The 16,348-nt window shown below is 46.9% G+C and overlaps 1 protein-coding gene across 1 annotated transcript in view; it reads left to right on the top strand.

Annotated features, from left to right (window-relative positions):
* Positions 1 to 1,066: 1,066 nt before the first annotated feature.
* Positions 1,067 to 16,348, top strand: part of LOC309601794 (spindlin-Z) — a 106,061-nt gene continuing 90,779 nt past the window's right edge. Inside the window, exon 1 of the mRNA XM_082334922.1 lies at positions 1,067 to 1,368. The gene's annotated coding sequence lies outside the window, so the exon portion shown is untranslated. The remainder of the gene's footprint in view (positions 1,369 to 16,348) is intronic.

The following is a 16,348-nucleotide window of genomic DNA, read 5'->3' as shown; positions in this document are numbered from 1 at the left end:
TCATTTTGTCTAAATCTTTATTTTCATTTCTAGTAGGCATGATTGATATAAATTATTGAGACCACACATTCATTAGGAGCTAAGAACATTATTAGCATATAATTGCTGCATCATTATCTGGAGACCCAAGACCCCAAGGACAAGCGATCGACTAAGATAATTTTTTCAAGAACAGAGGTTTCCTTAACTGAAGGATCCATATCTAAGAGAAACATGAATTGCTGATGCCTAATAACTTTGCAGAAGTTGATGATGGAAACATCTGGATTAACAGATAAACCACAAGGATGCTGACAGATAATGATGCTGCAAGACCTACAAAATATATTTTTGTAGTGTATGTTGCTATGCTGTACCACGTTTATGGTTGGGTAATTAGAAATATGCATTAGTAGATAACTGGATGATTCATATCATACCCTTGTAGTGTAAGGTATAAAACCCCTAAAGAAAAATCCCTTGGGTGCACCCAGTTTGGCTGAGACATCTCATGCACGTGAATAAATGTTTACCTTCATAATTCTATACTTTGCATCCTAGCCTCTCTCCTCATTCGGCACGGGCAAAATTTGTAACACGGGATATCCATAACTGATTTTTCTTTCTTATGATGGCTCACACATTTTATTTCCTATGATGGCGAGGGGGCAGCGGGGAGCTGCTGGCTCCCAAGGCCCGTTTGGGGAAGCGGTACCGCTGCCATAAAGCACTGTGGCCACCTCGCGAGGCAACACTGGACTCACCGCGGCGGGCAGGCGGACGGGAGGGGAAAGGCGGACGTTCACCGCCCCAGGGCCTAGTGGCCTGCGTTTGGAGAAGGGCCAACAGACAACCATCTGCGAACGAGCACACACCACCCTCCACTACGAACGCCGACAGAGAACCGGAAGACGGCAGTGGAAGTGGAAGTGGAGGAGGAGGAGGAGGAGCAGGAGCAGCAGCAGCTACAGGCGCGACTGCGCGCTAGCGAGTAGTGGTGGACTGGGTGGAGGATTGCTTCCTGCACTCCTGTCGCAGTTCGGAATTTGCAGTGCGCCTGCGCGTTGGTAGAGGGGAGGAGGGCGGTGTCCGGCCCTGTGTTTTGAACGTCTCGATGCGGTTAGCTCACTATTTGGCAGGAAGGTGAGGAGGCCTCTATCCTGGTGGTGGAGCTCGTGGACGGAGAGGAGAATCCAAATGTGGCAGAGGCGAACAGGAGACAGCAGTGGTGACGGTGGAGGAAGACAAACAAGACAAGAGAAGCAGCTGTCTCTGCTGCTGTTGCAGAGAATCTGAGTGGCCTAGTGAGACAGGAGGACTGTTGCGGCTGCAGCGCTAACGCTCCTAAGCCGTCCTCCTGGGACTCCCAGGCGCCTATCCCCCTAGCAGGTAAGTGAGTAGCGAATGCGGGGTGGGGGGGGGGTGGGGGTGGGGGGGAAGCGGGAAAGCGTAGCCCGTCGCGCCGCCCTTGGCCTGGCTTAGCCTAGCTTAGTACCGGGCAGAGCCGGAGGGAGTCGCTGTGGGATGAGCTTGGAGCCGCTGCTCCTAGCTTTCTCTCCCCTCCCCCGAGGGTGACGTTATTTATATACTTGCGGTGTTCCGTCTTTGTTACCCTTTCTTCTTCACTGCCTGCCTCAACGGCCCGCCCGGAAGCCGCGGGAGGCGGGCGAGAGTGGGGGCCCTCGGGCTCGTGTTGCCGTTTCTATCTTCCCTTCCCACGTAGCGCCCCGGCTCCTTGGCAACCCCCACTCCTCCGGGCACCGGAGGACTGCTGCCTTCCTTTGGCACGGCCCCTCTCGGTATCCACCCTACACCACCCCCGCCCCTTACTGGAGGGGAGGGGTCGGGTTGCAGCTGCACATTCCCCCTTCCTCTCTGTGGACCTATTGTACTGTGGGCTGGGGCCTGCCGAGGGGCCCCCGGCAGATAAGCCTCTCTACCGATAGTGCACGTTGGGGGAGGCATGCCTCTGTCCTGTTATCCGTCCGCTCTTCCCACGAGAAAATGGGGCGAAGGTGATGTGAGGGTGGTGGCGGGGCTCGGCCGCGCCGCTGTAGCCAAAGGCTGGAGCTGGGAGAGTTGCTAACGTGCCGGGCTGGCAGTGCTGGGGTTGCACACGCCGCTGTCTGGAACACCCAGAGTGTGTGTATGTGCGCGCTCTGCTCGGTTCCTTTGTCTGCTGCTGCCGCCGCTTTCCCCTCCTCCCTCGATTCCCTCTCTCTCCTCCCTCCCCTCCTTTCTTTCCCCCTCCCTTCTTTCCCCTCTCTCCCAGACTTAAAACGCTACTGCAGCTGCAGGTTTGTAAATACTGGACCAACACACACAATATGGCTGACGCTCGCCCTGCTCCTTCACCAGGCTCTCCTCTTTCTCCCTCTGTCTCCGCTGCTTAGCCTCTCCTCCATTTAGGCTTTTGTTTCTTCCCCTTCATCTCCCATTTTAAAAAAAAAAAAAAAAAAAAAAAAAAGAAAAACAATTCACCCTCCTTATTGCGCGCATGGCGGGATTTCAAGGGTAAGGATCCTCGCTTTGGAGGCTTTCTCCTTTCGTTTTGCTGTTTACAACAAAATGAAACCTAAAATCAGAGGGGATTTGGGAACCTAGCAAGTCCGGGAGGGAGGGGGAGAATTGACTGAGCCCTGCTGAGAGAGGTTTGATTGGAATGCGCGTATCTCGGCGGGGGGGGCGGGCTGGTGCACGAAAGCGCTGGTGGAGATGAAATACTGTATTGTGCTTGCAAAATGATCTAGTGCCGTTTCTTTCATTTTAGGATGTAGTTCAATATAAGGTATCAACTCGGCACAGTCTTATTGAAAAGATCTGAACTAGTTATGTTACAATAGGCATTGTGTAGTGAAAAACCATAGTGTAGGTTTTTTGGGGTTTCTTGGCTTTCTCTGTATCTCCTTGTCAGTATCTTAAATAGCTTGCAGATCACAGGATATAAAACTGGAATTAACACTTGCCAGGTCTCTTTGCGTTGCTAGTTTTCTGTCACAGATTAATTTGCCCTTGTGATGACAATAGCACAAAGGGAAGCATTATTTTGGTTGTTAAAAGGAGCACTTTTTTTAAAAAAAAGAAAAGATACGGCATCGTGAACTGAAGTGCGATACTGAACTACAAGACAGCATGTTTCTGACCTCTCCTAACACAAGGCAAATGTTCAGTTCAGCACCTCCCAACCTCAGTTATTCAGAGTACCCCCTTCTGGCTTCGATGAAAATAGCTTATATTGTGATTTTTTTTTTTTTTTTAAATGACTTAAAGCCAAAATAACATTTGTATTTCTTGGGCATATCTAAAATGATCTGCTGGGGAACAGCATATCCAGGTTTTAATTTAAGGATGAATGCTCAAGGTGCAAAGGATGTGATGCTTTCTAAACATATGTGTTACTGTAACTCATAGTAAATGTTTCATTTTTCAAATATTATATTTAAAAACACAGTCTTTATTCAAAGCATGTACACATTGATAGCCATGACTTCTATCAGAGCAGTGCCCTAAAGTAATGTCCTGACTCTTTACTTTGGCTACTTTGCTTTGGAAGCTTCTAGTGGAGAAGCACTGGCATAGCATAATCATAGTTTTTATTGAGATAGAAGTAGTTACTGCATTTTAATGCTAGAAGTATCATATATTAATAATTTCTTTAATCTATGTTTTTTTCTCCCACTTTTTCCATCCCCATTAACAAGTGTTGATTAACTGGAGGAGAAAATAAATTATAGTATTGAGTTTACCACAATGTAAAACTTGAGTGGAGTCATACAAATTGCATTTTGGAATGTGTATTCATGTCATGGCTCCCAAGCCAACTGTAATAGTTCTAGATGGAAAAGTCTGAGCAAAAGTCTGTAACTTGATATGTTAGTGGATTTGTGCAGCACTCAGTTACTCTTAACTATTGTTAACTAATTAACAAATTAGTTAACTAATTTGTATTTTATCTATGAACAATGAAAAATGGGCCTGGGATCACTAAAGTAATTTTCAAGTAATGGTGAAATTATTTAATTGAATAATATACAGTACTTATTACTGTTTTCACCATGTGACAGTGATTGGATTTAACTTTCTGTCTTAATCTAAAATGTGAATTTGGTGATGGCATGCAGAATTTTGGAGATGAATTGATTTGGCTATCAGAGAGGTTGAGGAGAATGTTTCTACAATTGGAGATTGCCTTTTTATATTTCTTTTGTGTAACGTACGTTGTAAAACTGCTGTAAATCCATGTTAAGTCAGGTCTTGTTTGACTTGCTTGCTTGGAAACTTTATTGTATGTATTTCAGCAGGTTGTGGAACCATTACAAATTGTTGTCATTAACTGTGATGACTCTATTAGATTTATATGTTACCTAATTGCATTCTAGTATTTGCAGTTATTGCAAGGTGGTTGAGATGTGTTGTTAAATTATCTTTTATGATGGGATTTTTTTGGAGATCTGTAAAATAAGAGTTACCTACAGTATACTGTAAACATTTACAGGTAGGTTTCTATAGTGTTTTTTTGCTAAGGTTAGTTTTTAGTGTGTCTTTTTTTTTTTTTTAATGTTATTGTTGAATGCTCTTATGTGCTATTCAAGGTCTGCATCTCCAAATAGTGGTGAGAGTAGATCTTAAAATTAAGAGTAACTCTATGGATTTCAGCAATGCTTAACATGCAGATGAGCTGCTGAACTTTAGACCTTCAATTGCAGGTGGTAGTTTGAGCAGAGAACTTTATCTCTTTGTTTGTTTGTTTACTAATAATATTCCAGTTGTTTTTATATGGATGACTTACCATAGCCATTTATAGTGAGAACATTTTTATCATTGTGACCAATTGTTGAGTCCACTTGTTACTTCAAAAGATGACCTCTTTATTTTCACTGTCACTTCAGTGATCAGTGGCACGAAGTCTAGTTGGAGGCCAGTAATTAGCGGTGTACCCCAGGGGTCAATGCTGGGTCCAGTCCTGTTCAACATCTTCATTAATGATCTGGATGATGGGGCAGAGTGTACCCTCAGCAAGGGAGGAGTGGCTGATACACCAGAGGGTCATGCTGCCACCCAGAGGGACCTGGACAGGCTGGAGAAATGGGGTGACAGGAACCTCATGCAGTTCAACAAGGGGAAATGCCAGTTCCTGCACATTAGGAAGAACAACCCCAGGCACCAGTACATGATGGGGGCCAATCAGCTGGAAAGCAGCTTTGCAGAAAAGGACCTGGGGGTCCTGGTGGATGCCAAGTTGAACATGAACTAGCAATGTGCCCTTGTTGCAAAGGCGGCTAATAGTGTCCTGGGCTGCATTGGGCAAAGCATTGCCAGCAGGTCGAGGGAGGTGATCCTTCCCTTATATTCAGCACTGGTGAGGCCACATCTGGAGTACCATGTCCAATTCTGGGTTCCACAGTACAAGAGAGACATGGACATACTGGAGAGAGTCCAGTGAAGGGCCACAAAGATGATTCAGGGACTAGAGCATCTCGCACCTGAGGAAAGGCTGAGAGAGCTGGGAATGTTTAATGTAGAGAAGAAAAGGCTCAGGGGGGATCTTATTAATGTATATAAATACCTGAAGAGAGGCTGTAATGAAGACGGAGCCAGGCTCTTTCCAGTGGTGCCCAGTGACAGGACAAGAGGCAATGGGCACACAGTGAAACACAGGAGGTTCCATCTGAACATCAGGAAACACTTTTTTACTGTGAGGGTGACCGAGCACTGGAACAGGTTGTGGAGTTTCCTTCCTTGGAGATATTAAAAATCTGTCTGGATGTGGTTTTGGGCAAGTGGCTCAAGGTGGCCTTGCTTGAGCAGGGGTATTGAACCAGATGATCTCCAGAGATCCCTTCCAACCTCAACCAGAGGTCCCTTCCAACCTCAACCATTCTGTGATTTTGTGATTTCTGAGAGAGAGCGAGCGCACGTGGTTTTTTGTTTGTTTCAGTAACAATTGGTAATTAGAAGTTTTTAATTGATAATAAATTAAATTGTTTGAAATTCCCCAAAAATCAGTAAACTTTTTTGCCCTCAACACATTTATGTTAAGTTTTCTTGCTATCCTTTTTCAAATGCTGTGTCAAACATAATGTCTACTAAAATTCAGTACAGTTCTCTAGGTCTCTGGTATGCTTAGATAACTACCTATCATACTGATGAGCATTTCGTCTGTTCTTCTGTATGTCTGTAACTTATCTCTGGTCTTCAACTTGAACTGTAAAATGTTTGGAGTGTAAGCTATCTTTTGTAATTTTCTAGGAATGATACAAATAATGAAAGTAAGACTTGGAGGATGTAGGTTATCTAACCCATCTTTTACTCAAAAGACAGTCAGCTACATCTGTATGATTCTGGATGGTTGTTTGCCCATCCTGTTCCTTAATCTCATGTATTTTGGGCAGTCAGAAGATCTTTGTCTTAATGTTGAAAGAAGACACGAGGTTTTGTTAATGGCTGGTTTACCATCAGTGGAACTGCAGTTATAAGAGATCTGATCTGTCAAAATATATGCTGACAGGAGTATATTCAAAAAACAGCTTAACAGAAAATTCTGTCTCCTGTGTGGTGCAAATACTTTTAAAAAAATCTGACTCTAAAAGTGTTTAAGAGTTAGGGAGTACACAGGTGTTTGACATATTTGGAAACTGGAGGCCATTGGGTACTTATGCTTGACATCTTGTGAGTAGGGGGAGCATTCACAAAGGCTGCCCTAAGATCCCAGAGGGTCATCTCTCTACTGAGGAAAAAGCTTTTTCTAGAAGTGAATGAAGATAGAAATCTCTCTTGGTCCATTGACTACTGAGGGCACCTCAGGTGACTACTGTCTTTTTTTTTTTTTTGTTGTTGTTGTTGTTAGCATTTGTGTATTACATCTCTTTTTGATCTTCTGCCCTTCCTTATTGGTATAAACGTACTTTACTGTTAGGTGTCAGCCATAAGACAGAGGGCAAGCAACCTCTCTTCTGGTTTATGTGCTGTCCTAACAGTTTACTTGTTTAAAGTTGGGGGGGTGGATTCACTCCTACCCTCAGTTATAGTAGTGCTGGCCTGTATAGAGAGGATGATGAGGCAAACTTACCTTATTTCATATGACTAGAGATGTAGCTGTATCAACATTGGATGAAAAGTACATTTTTTAAATGGCAATGACTGGGAGAATGAAGAACCGCCCACTGTAGGAGATCAGGCTCAAGACCATCTAAGGAACCTGAAGGTGCACAAGTCCATGGGACCTGATGAGATGCATCCGTGGGTCCTAAGGGAACTGGCAGATGAAGTTGCTAAGTCACTCTCCATCATATTTGAGAAGTCATGGCAGTCGGTGAAGTTCCCGCTGACTGGAAAAGGGGAAACATAACCCCCATTTTTAAAAAGGGAAAAAAGGAAGACCTGGGGAACTACGGGCCAGTCAGCCTCACCTCTGTGCCCGGCAAGATCATGGAGCAGATTCTCCTGGAAACTATGCTAAGGCACATGGAAAATAAGGAGGTGATTGGTGACAGCCAACATGGCTTCACTAAGGGCACATTGTGCCTGACAAATTTGGTGGCCTTCTACGATGGGGTCAACTGACGTCATCTACCTGGACTTGTGCAAAGCATTTGACGCTGTCCTGCATGACATCCTTGTCTCTAAAATGGAGAGACATGAATTCTGTGGACGGACCGCTCGGTGGATAAGGAATTGGCTGGATGGTCGCACTCAAAGAGTTGCGGTCAACGGCTCTATGTCCAAGCGGAGATCAATGATGAGTGGTGTTCCTCAGGGGTCGATATTGGGACCAGCACTGTTTAACATCTTTGTCAGAGACATGGACAGTGGGATTGAGTGCACCCTCAGCAAGTTTGCAGATGACACCAAGCTGTGTGGTGTGGTCGACACGCCTGAGGGACGGGATGCCATCCAGAGGGACCTGGACAGGCTGGAGAGGTGGGCCTGTGTGAACCTCATGAGGTTCAACAAGGTCAAGTGCAGGGTCCTGCACTTGGGTCGGGGCAATCCCCGGTATCAGTACAGGCTGGGGGATGAATGGACTGTGAGCAGCCTGCCGAGAAGGACTTGGGGGTACTGCTGGATGAAAAGCTGGACTTGAGCCAGCAACGTGCTCTTGCAGCCCAGAAAGCTAACCGTATCCTGGGCTGCATACAAAGCAGCGTGGCCAGCAGGTCGAGGGAGGTGATTCTGCCCTTCTACTCTGCTCTGGTGAGACCCCACCTGGAGTCCTGCGTCCAGCTCTGGGGTCCTCAGTACAGGAAGGACATGGACCTGTTGGAGAGGGTCCAGAGGAGGGCCACAAAAATGATCGGAGGGATGGAACACCTCTCCTATGAGGAAAGGCTGAGAGAGTTGGGGTTGTTCAGCCTGGAGAAGAGAAGGCTGCGGGGAGACCTTATTGCAGCCTTTCAGTACTTAAAGGGGGCTAATAAGAAAGATGGGGACAGACTTTTTAGCAGGGCCAATAGTGACAGGACAAGGGGTAATGGTTCCAAACTAAAAGAGGGTAGATTCAGACTAGATATAAGGGAGAAATGTTTTACGATGAGGGTGTAGTGAAACACTGGAACGGTTTGCCCAGAGAGGTGGTAGATGCCTCATCCTTGGAAGCATTCAAGGACAGGCTGGATGGGGCTCTGAGCAACCTGATCTAGTTGTAGATGTCCCTGCCCATTGCAGGGGGGATGGACTAGATGACCTTTAAAGGTCCCTTCCATCCCAAAGCATTCTATGATTTTCCAGAGATGTCTTTATCACTGTTAATCAACCAACCTCTATAAACTTGCTCACAGCTACAATAAATTATTTGGGTCAACTTCATTTGTAAGAGAAAGAGGAAGGACAAAATACTAGCATTCTACTACTCAAAGTTCACTTGCGTCTACCTATGGTGGGTTGTCCTTGAGTGGCTGCCAGGTACCCACCAAGCAGTTCTGTCACTCCCCCTTGTCAACAAGGACAGGGAGAAAATAAGATGAAAAACTCATAGAGATAAGGGCAATGTAATGAAGAAAAGCAAAGGCTGTGCACAGAAGCAAAAAAGCAAAAAGATTTATTTTCTACTTCCCATCAGCAGGCAATGTCCAGCAACTTCCTGGGAAGTCCTGTCTAATTAAGTTGATATCCTACTATGATAAGGTCACCCGCCTGGTGGATGAAGGGAAGGTGGTGGATGTAGGTTTTCTGGATTTTAGTAAGGCTTTTGATACTGTCCCTCACAGCATCCTTCTGGACAGGTTGTCCAACTGTGGGATGAGAAGGTACACGGTGCGCTGGGTGAAGAACTGGCTGATCGACAGGGCTCAGAGGGTTGTAGTGAATGGGGCTACATCTGGCTGGGGACCGGTCACCAGTGGTGTTCCTCAGGGCTCAGTTCTAGGGCCATTTCTGTTCAATATTTTTATCAACGATCTGGATGCAGGAAATGAATGCACCCTTATCAAGTTTGCTGACGATACTAAACTGGGAGGTGCTGTTGACTCTCTCAAGGGACAAGAGGCCTTGCAGAGGGATCTAGATAGATTGGAGCATTGGGCAATCATCAAAGGCATGAAACTTAACTAGAACAAATACTGGATTCTGCACGTGGGATGGAGTAACACTGGAGACAAGTATAGATTGGGAGAGCAGTGGCTGGAGGGCAGCCCTGCAGAAAGGGATCTGGGGGTGCTGGTCGACAGCAGGCTCAATAGGAGTCAGCAGTGTGCCCTGGCAGCCATGAGGGCAGTCAGCATTCTGGGGTGCATCAAACACAGCATAACCAGCCGGTCAAAAGAGGTGATTATCCCACTGTATTTAGCACTGGTGCGGCCTCACCTTGAGTACTGTGTGCAGTTCTGGGCCCCACAATTTAAGAAGGATGTGAAGGTCCTTGAATGCGTCCAGAGGAGGGCAACAAAGCTGGTGAAGGGGCTGGAAGGCATGTCCTATGAGGAGCGGCTGAGGACTCTGGGTTTGTCTAGTTTGGAGAGAAGGAGGCTGAGGGGCGACCTCGTTGCTCTCTACAGCTCCCTGAGGAGGGGAAGTGGAGAGGGAGGTGCTGATCTCTTTTCCCTGGGATCCAGTGACAGGACACATGGGAATGGTTCAAAGCTGCGCCAGGGGAGGTTCAGACTTGACATTAGGAAACATTTCTTTACTGAGAGGGTGGTCAAACACTGGAACAGGCTTCCTAGAGAGGTGGAAGTAGGGCCCCAGTATGTGTAGTGGTTGCTTCTGAGACAAATGCCTTAATAAAGAATGTTACATCCTCCCCTTCTTAGTTTTTATTGCTGAACACGATGTCATATGGTATGGAATATCCCTTTGGTCAGTTTGGGTTGGCTGTCCTGACCTTTTGGGTGGGTGAGGGGGGTTGGAGAGACAGCCTTGATGCTGTGCAAGCACTGCTCAGCGATAGCCAAAACATTGGTGAGCTAAAAATGCAAAGCACAGCACTATGAGGGCTGCTATGGGGAAAGTGAACTCCATCCCAGCCAGACCCAACACAATCTCCACCCCTTTATTTCATACCATTTGCATCATGCTTAGGTCCTACATAATTTGATACATTCCGGAAATCCCCTCTTACCAATACTTCCAACTTGTACTATATACTTAAGCCATCTTTATACCAAACATATGGACTTACACATTCTCATTAACTACTGTTCCCTGTCCCTTAACTGATACATATTATTTCCCCATTGCATGGGCCTCCCCCACCCCCAAAAACGTCCATAAGAACAGGCTATGACTTGGGCCCCATCAGTCAAGGTGGTCTCTTAGGACAGGAGAAGCAGCATCTTCAGTCGTTAGGTGCAAACACCAGCTTGGTTTGGGTCATTGCTGCACTCACCCGGTTCCTTGCAAAGCTCACTCTTCATCGGTTCAGGTAGTTCCTGCTACATTACTTCCTACAACATACAACTCACATCACAGATTATTTTCCCTCAAGGTTAAATCTCCTTGAGGCACACACTGGGTCTCCCCATCCTTCCGCATTACCCACCAAGTATACCCAGGTCCTTGAGCGAAGAGAGTCCCATGAATGGGCTTGCCTTTTCCCAAGGGAGGAGCAACCCACGCCACCTTCCCCAGCCACTTCTCTTTTTCCCTGCCCTGGCTTCTGCTAAATTTATATCCCAGTGCCCAATGCACTCAGCATAGTCTTTAACAGTCCGTTATATCTCTCAGTCTTTCTGGAGGCTTGTGGGTGATAGGGCATGTGTACACCCACTCAATGCCATGTTTCTTGGCTCAGGAGTTTATGAGGTTATTTCAGAAATGAGTCTCATTGTCCGACAATTCTTTCTGGGGTACCATGTTGCCACAAAATTTGCCTTTCAAGGCCTAAGATGGTGTTTCGGGCAGTGGCATGGTTTACAGGGTATGTTTCTAGCTACCCGGTATTTGCTTCCACCATGGTGAGTACGTAGCGCTTGCCTTGGCGTGTTCATGGCAGTGGTCCAATATAGTCAATTTGCCAGGCCTGGCCATATCGAAAACCCAGCCACCGCCCTCTATTCCAGGGAGACTTTACTCGTGTGGCTCGCTTGATTGCGGCACACGTTTCACATTCATGGGTGACCTGCGTGATGGCCTCCATGGTCAGGTCCACCCCTCTCCCATCTGTATGTTGCATCTCTCCCTAGATGTCCCGATGTTTCATGGGCCCACTGAGCTACAAATAGCTCGCCCTTACACTCCCAGTCTAGGTCCCCCTGAGGCACTCCAGTTTTGTCAGCCTTGTCTACCTGTTCATTGTTTCGATGTTCTTCAGTGGCATGGTTCTTGGGCATGTGAGCATCTATGTGCTGTACCTTTGGAGCAATGCTTTCTACGTGGTGCAGTGATGTCTTGTCACAGCGCAACAGCCCAGATGGGTTTACCTCTGCGCTGCTGCCAATTGGTCTGCTTCCACTGCTCTTCTGTCTAGGTGGTGCTCTCGCTTTGACCTAATGGCGCTACTCCCAACATACATCAGGCCTTAGCATGAGCTGTGATAGCCAAAATCTGAGCAGGAGTTGAGTGAGCAGTCACACAATGCAGCTACCCAGATGGGTTTATCTCTGCGCTGCTGCCAATCGGTCTTCTTCCACTGCTGTAGTCTCCCCCTTAGGGCTTAGCCACCATCCAGGGGTCAGTACAGAGACAGAGTACTGGCTGCTTTTCTCGTTCAGCAATCTCTAGGTCTATCTGGATGGCTTTCACTTCTGCAAACGGTCTCAACTCACGTTCTCCTTCAGTGGCTTTGGCAACTTGTTATGTGGGACTCCACTCAGCAGCTTTCCACTTCCGATGGTTTCCTACAACACGACAGGATCTATCAGTAAACAAAACATAATGCCTTTCATCTTCTGGTAACTCCTTATATGGTGGTGCCCTCTTGGGCACGAGCCACCTCCTCAGGCAATGCTCCAAAATCTCTGCCTTCTGGCCAGTCCGTGATCTCTTCCAGGATTCCTGGGCAGTTGGAAATCCGCGTTTAAGCCCGTTGCATGATCAACGCTATCCATTTACCCCATGTAGCATCAGTTGCGTGATGTGTAGAGGGATTGTTTCCTTTGAACATCCAGTGCAGCACGGGCAAGCGCGGTGCCAAGAGGAGTTGTGCTTCTGTACCAACAACTTCTGAAGCGACTCGAACCCCCTCATATGCTGCTAGTATTTCTTTTTCACTTGGGGTGTAGTGGGCTTCCAATCCTTGATACCCCTGGCTCCAAAACCATGGAGGTCGACCTCAGGTTTCTCCTGGTGTTTTCTGCCAGGGGCTCCAGGTGAGACCATGCTCCCTGGCTGCAGTGTACATTTCGCACAGCTGGTCCTGTCCGGACAGGCCTAAGGGCTACCTCATGAACTACCTCTGGCTTTATCTGTTCAAAGGCTTGTTGCTCAAGGCCCCTGTGCTGGTTTTGGTTGGGAAAGAGTTAGTTTTCTTCAAAGTAGCTAGTATGGGGCTATGTTTTGGATTTGTGGTGGATACAGTATTGAAAACACAGGGATGTTTTCGTTATTGCTGAGCAGTGCTTACACAGAGTCAAGGCTTTTTCTGCTCCTCTGTCATGGTTTAACCCCAGCCGGCAATTAAGCACCACACAGCTGCTCGCTCACTCCCCCCCGGTGGGATGGGGGAGAGAATCGGAAGAGTAAAAGTGAGAAAACTCATGGGTTGAGATTAAGATAGTTTAATAGGTAAAGCAAAAGACGTGCACGCAAGCAAAGCAAGGAATTCATTCACTACTTCCCATCGGTAGGCAGGTGTTCAGCCATCTCCAGGAAAGCAGGGCTCCATTATGCATAACAGTTACTTGGGAAGACAAACGCCATCACTCCGAATGCCCCCCCCCCCCCCCCTTCCTCCTTCTTCCCCAGCTTTATATACTGAGCATGATGTCATGGTATGGAATATGCCTTTGGTCATTTGGGGTCAGCTCACCACTAACCGACCGATGCCCAGCCAGCCCCCAAGCAGCGGCCCCCCTGCTAACCTCCCTCCTAGTTTTATTGCTGAGCACGACCTCATATGGTATGGAATATCCCTTTGGTCAGTTGGGATCAGCTGTCCCAGCTGTGTCCCCTCTTAAGTTCTTGTGCACCCCCAACCTACTCACTGGTGGGCTGGCGTGAGAGGCAGAAAAAGCCTTGACTCTGTGTAAGCACTGCTCAGCAATAACGAAAACATCCCTGCATTATCAACACTGTTTCCAGCACAAATCCCAAACATAGCCCCATACTAGCTTCTGTGAAGAAAATTAACTCTCTCCCAGCCAAAACCAGCACATTCTCCACTCCTTATTCCATACCATTTATGTCATGCTCACGTCACACTATCCAATACATCCTCATTACCCCTGCTTCCCATCCTTTGATATAATAGACAGATATCATTCCCTTAGTCTATGGATCACTCCTGTAAAATGTCTGTAAATTGTCCATAATTGTCCACAAATGTCCATTGAGTTCATTTAGACGCATCTTCCTTAATTCCCCCCTAAAAAATCCTTGATGAGTGTAAACTCTATTCAGCAAGAACTAAAACATCAGTGTGTTATCTACATTATTCTCATCCTAATCCCAAAACATAGCACTATAGCAGCTACTAGGAAGAAAATTAACTCTATCCCAGCTCAAACCAGGACAGTATCCACCCCTTATTCCATGCCATTTACGTCATGCTGAGGTCCCACATTATCCAATACATCCTCATTAACCACCACCTCCCTTCCCATCCTTTGATACAATATACAGGTATCATTCCCTTAGTCTATGGACCACCCCTGTGAAATATCTGTAAAATGTCCATAAACATCCACAAATGTCCACATAATGTACATTGAGTTCATTTAGTCCATGACTTTGGGCTCCATCTGTTATGATGGTCACTCAGGACAGGAGAGGTGGTGTGTTGCGTGGAGTTACTGGGCACCAAAGCCAGCTCAGGTCGGGTCGATGCTGCACTTGCACTGCTTCTTGTAAGGCTTCTCCTCCATTGGTTCAGGTGGTTCCTGCTATAGTAATTCCTATAACATGCAACTCAAATCATGGGTTACAACAATTTAAAGGTATTTCCATTACAATCTCCACCTCTGGTCCCTTTGGGCCAGCTTATAGGGTTTAACATTGCAATGAACTCCTCCCCTTGCCCCTGCTCCAGCTTGGACTTAATCACAGACTGCAGTCCCTTAGGGGTGTACCTGCTCCAAGTGGAGCCTTATCTATGAGCCACAGTCTCTCCAGGGGTACACCTGCTGCGGCATAGACTTATCCACAGCCACAGTCGCTTTGAGGTGCACCTGTTCCAGCGTGGACATATCCTTGGGCCACAATCCCTTCAGAGGTACACAACTGCTGCAGCACAGATATAACCATGGCCACAGACGCTTCGAGATGTTCCTGCTCTGGCATGGGCTTATCCACGGCCACAGATGCTTTGGGGTCTCCTGCTGCCATGTGGACTCATCCACAGGTCACAGTCCCTTCAACTTGAGTTCACACTGGAGTTCCAGCCTTCCCAGTGCAGCAGCACATAAACAGCAGCAATGCCTTGGCTATCTGCCAGCCCAGGCTCATGTCCATTGTTGTTATCAAAATGTTCCCAGGCACAGAAGAGTAAGATGATAAGCAGTACAGCAAGCAGCAAAAGCAAAAAGCAGCCACTAACGAGCACTAGACTCTAATATACAGTAAGGCGAACAAGCCCCATGGCAAGCACAGGAGCTTTCTGATTAATAGCTAAACAGCAATAACGGCTATAAGTTCTATCTAGCACATTCTAATCAAATCTGTCGTTATCTCGAACCCTTCGAGCCCCACATTGAATGCCAAATAGGACTGTCGTGGTTTAATCCCAGCCGGCAACGAAGCACCACACAGCTGCTCAGTTGCTCCCCCCACCCAGTGGGATGGGGGAGAGAATCAGAAGAGTAAAAATGAGAAAACTCATGGGTTGAGATAAAGACAGTTTAATAGGTAAAGCAAAAGCTGCGCAGACAAGCAAAGCAAAGCAAGGAATTCATTCACTACTTCCCATCGGGAGGCAGGTGTTCAGCCTTATCCAGGACAGCAGTGCTCCATCACGCATAACGGTTACTTGGGAAGACAAACGCCATCACTCTGAACGTCCCCCACTTCCTTCTTCTTTCCCTAGCTTTTTATTGCTGAGCATGATGTCATATGGTATGGAATATCCCTTTGGTCATTTGGGATCAGCTGTCCCAGCTGTGTCCCCTCCCAAGTTGTTGTGCACCCCCAGCCTACTTGCTGGTGGGGTGGTGTGAGAAGCAGAGAAGGCCTTGACTCTGTGTAAGCACTGCTCAGCAATAACTAAAACATCCCTGTGTTATCAACACTGTTTCCAGCACAAATCCAGAACATCATAGTCCCATACTAGCTACTGTGAAGAAAATTAACTCTATCCCAGCCAAAAACCAGCACATCCTCACACCACCCCACCAGCGAGTAGGCTGGGGCTGCACAAGAAGTTGGGAGGTGACATAGCCGGGACAGCTGACCCCAACTGACCAAAGGGATATTCCATACCATATGAGGTCATGCTCAGCAAGAAAACTGGGGAGGTGGAGGTTGGCGGGGGCTGCCGTTGCTCAGGGACTAGCTGGGCATTGGTCAGTTGGTGGTGAGCAATTGTTTTCTTTTGCATTGCTTGTTTTTCTTGGGTTTTATTTTCTTCTCTCTGTTTTTTTTTTCTTACAAATTTTATTTATTTATTAATTTATTTATTTATTTAAATTATTAAACTGTCTTTATCTCAACCCATGAGTTTTCTCACTTTTACTCTTCTGACTCTCTTCCCCATCCTACTGGCTGGGGGAGCGAGTGAGCGAGCGGCTGTGTGGTGCTTAGTTGCCAGACGGGGTTAAACCATGACAGTCCTTTCTGGTGCCCA

Source organism: Platalea leucorodia (assembly GCF_965183815.1).
Source record: "Platalea leucorodia genome assembly, chromosome: W".
Lineage (NCBI taxonomy): Eukaryota > Metazoa > Chordata > Aves > Pelecaniformes > Threskiornithidae > Platalea > Platalea leucorodia.
This window is presented reverse-complemented; position numbering and strand designations above follow the sequence as displayed.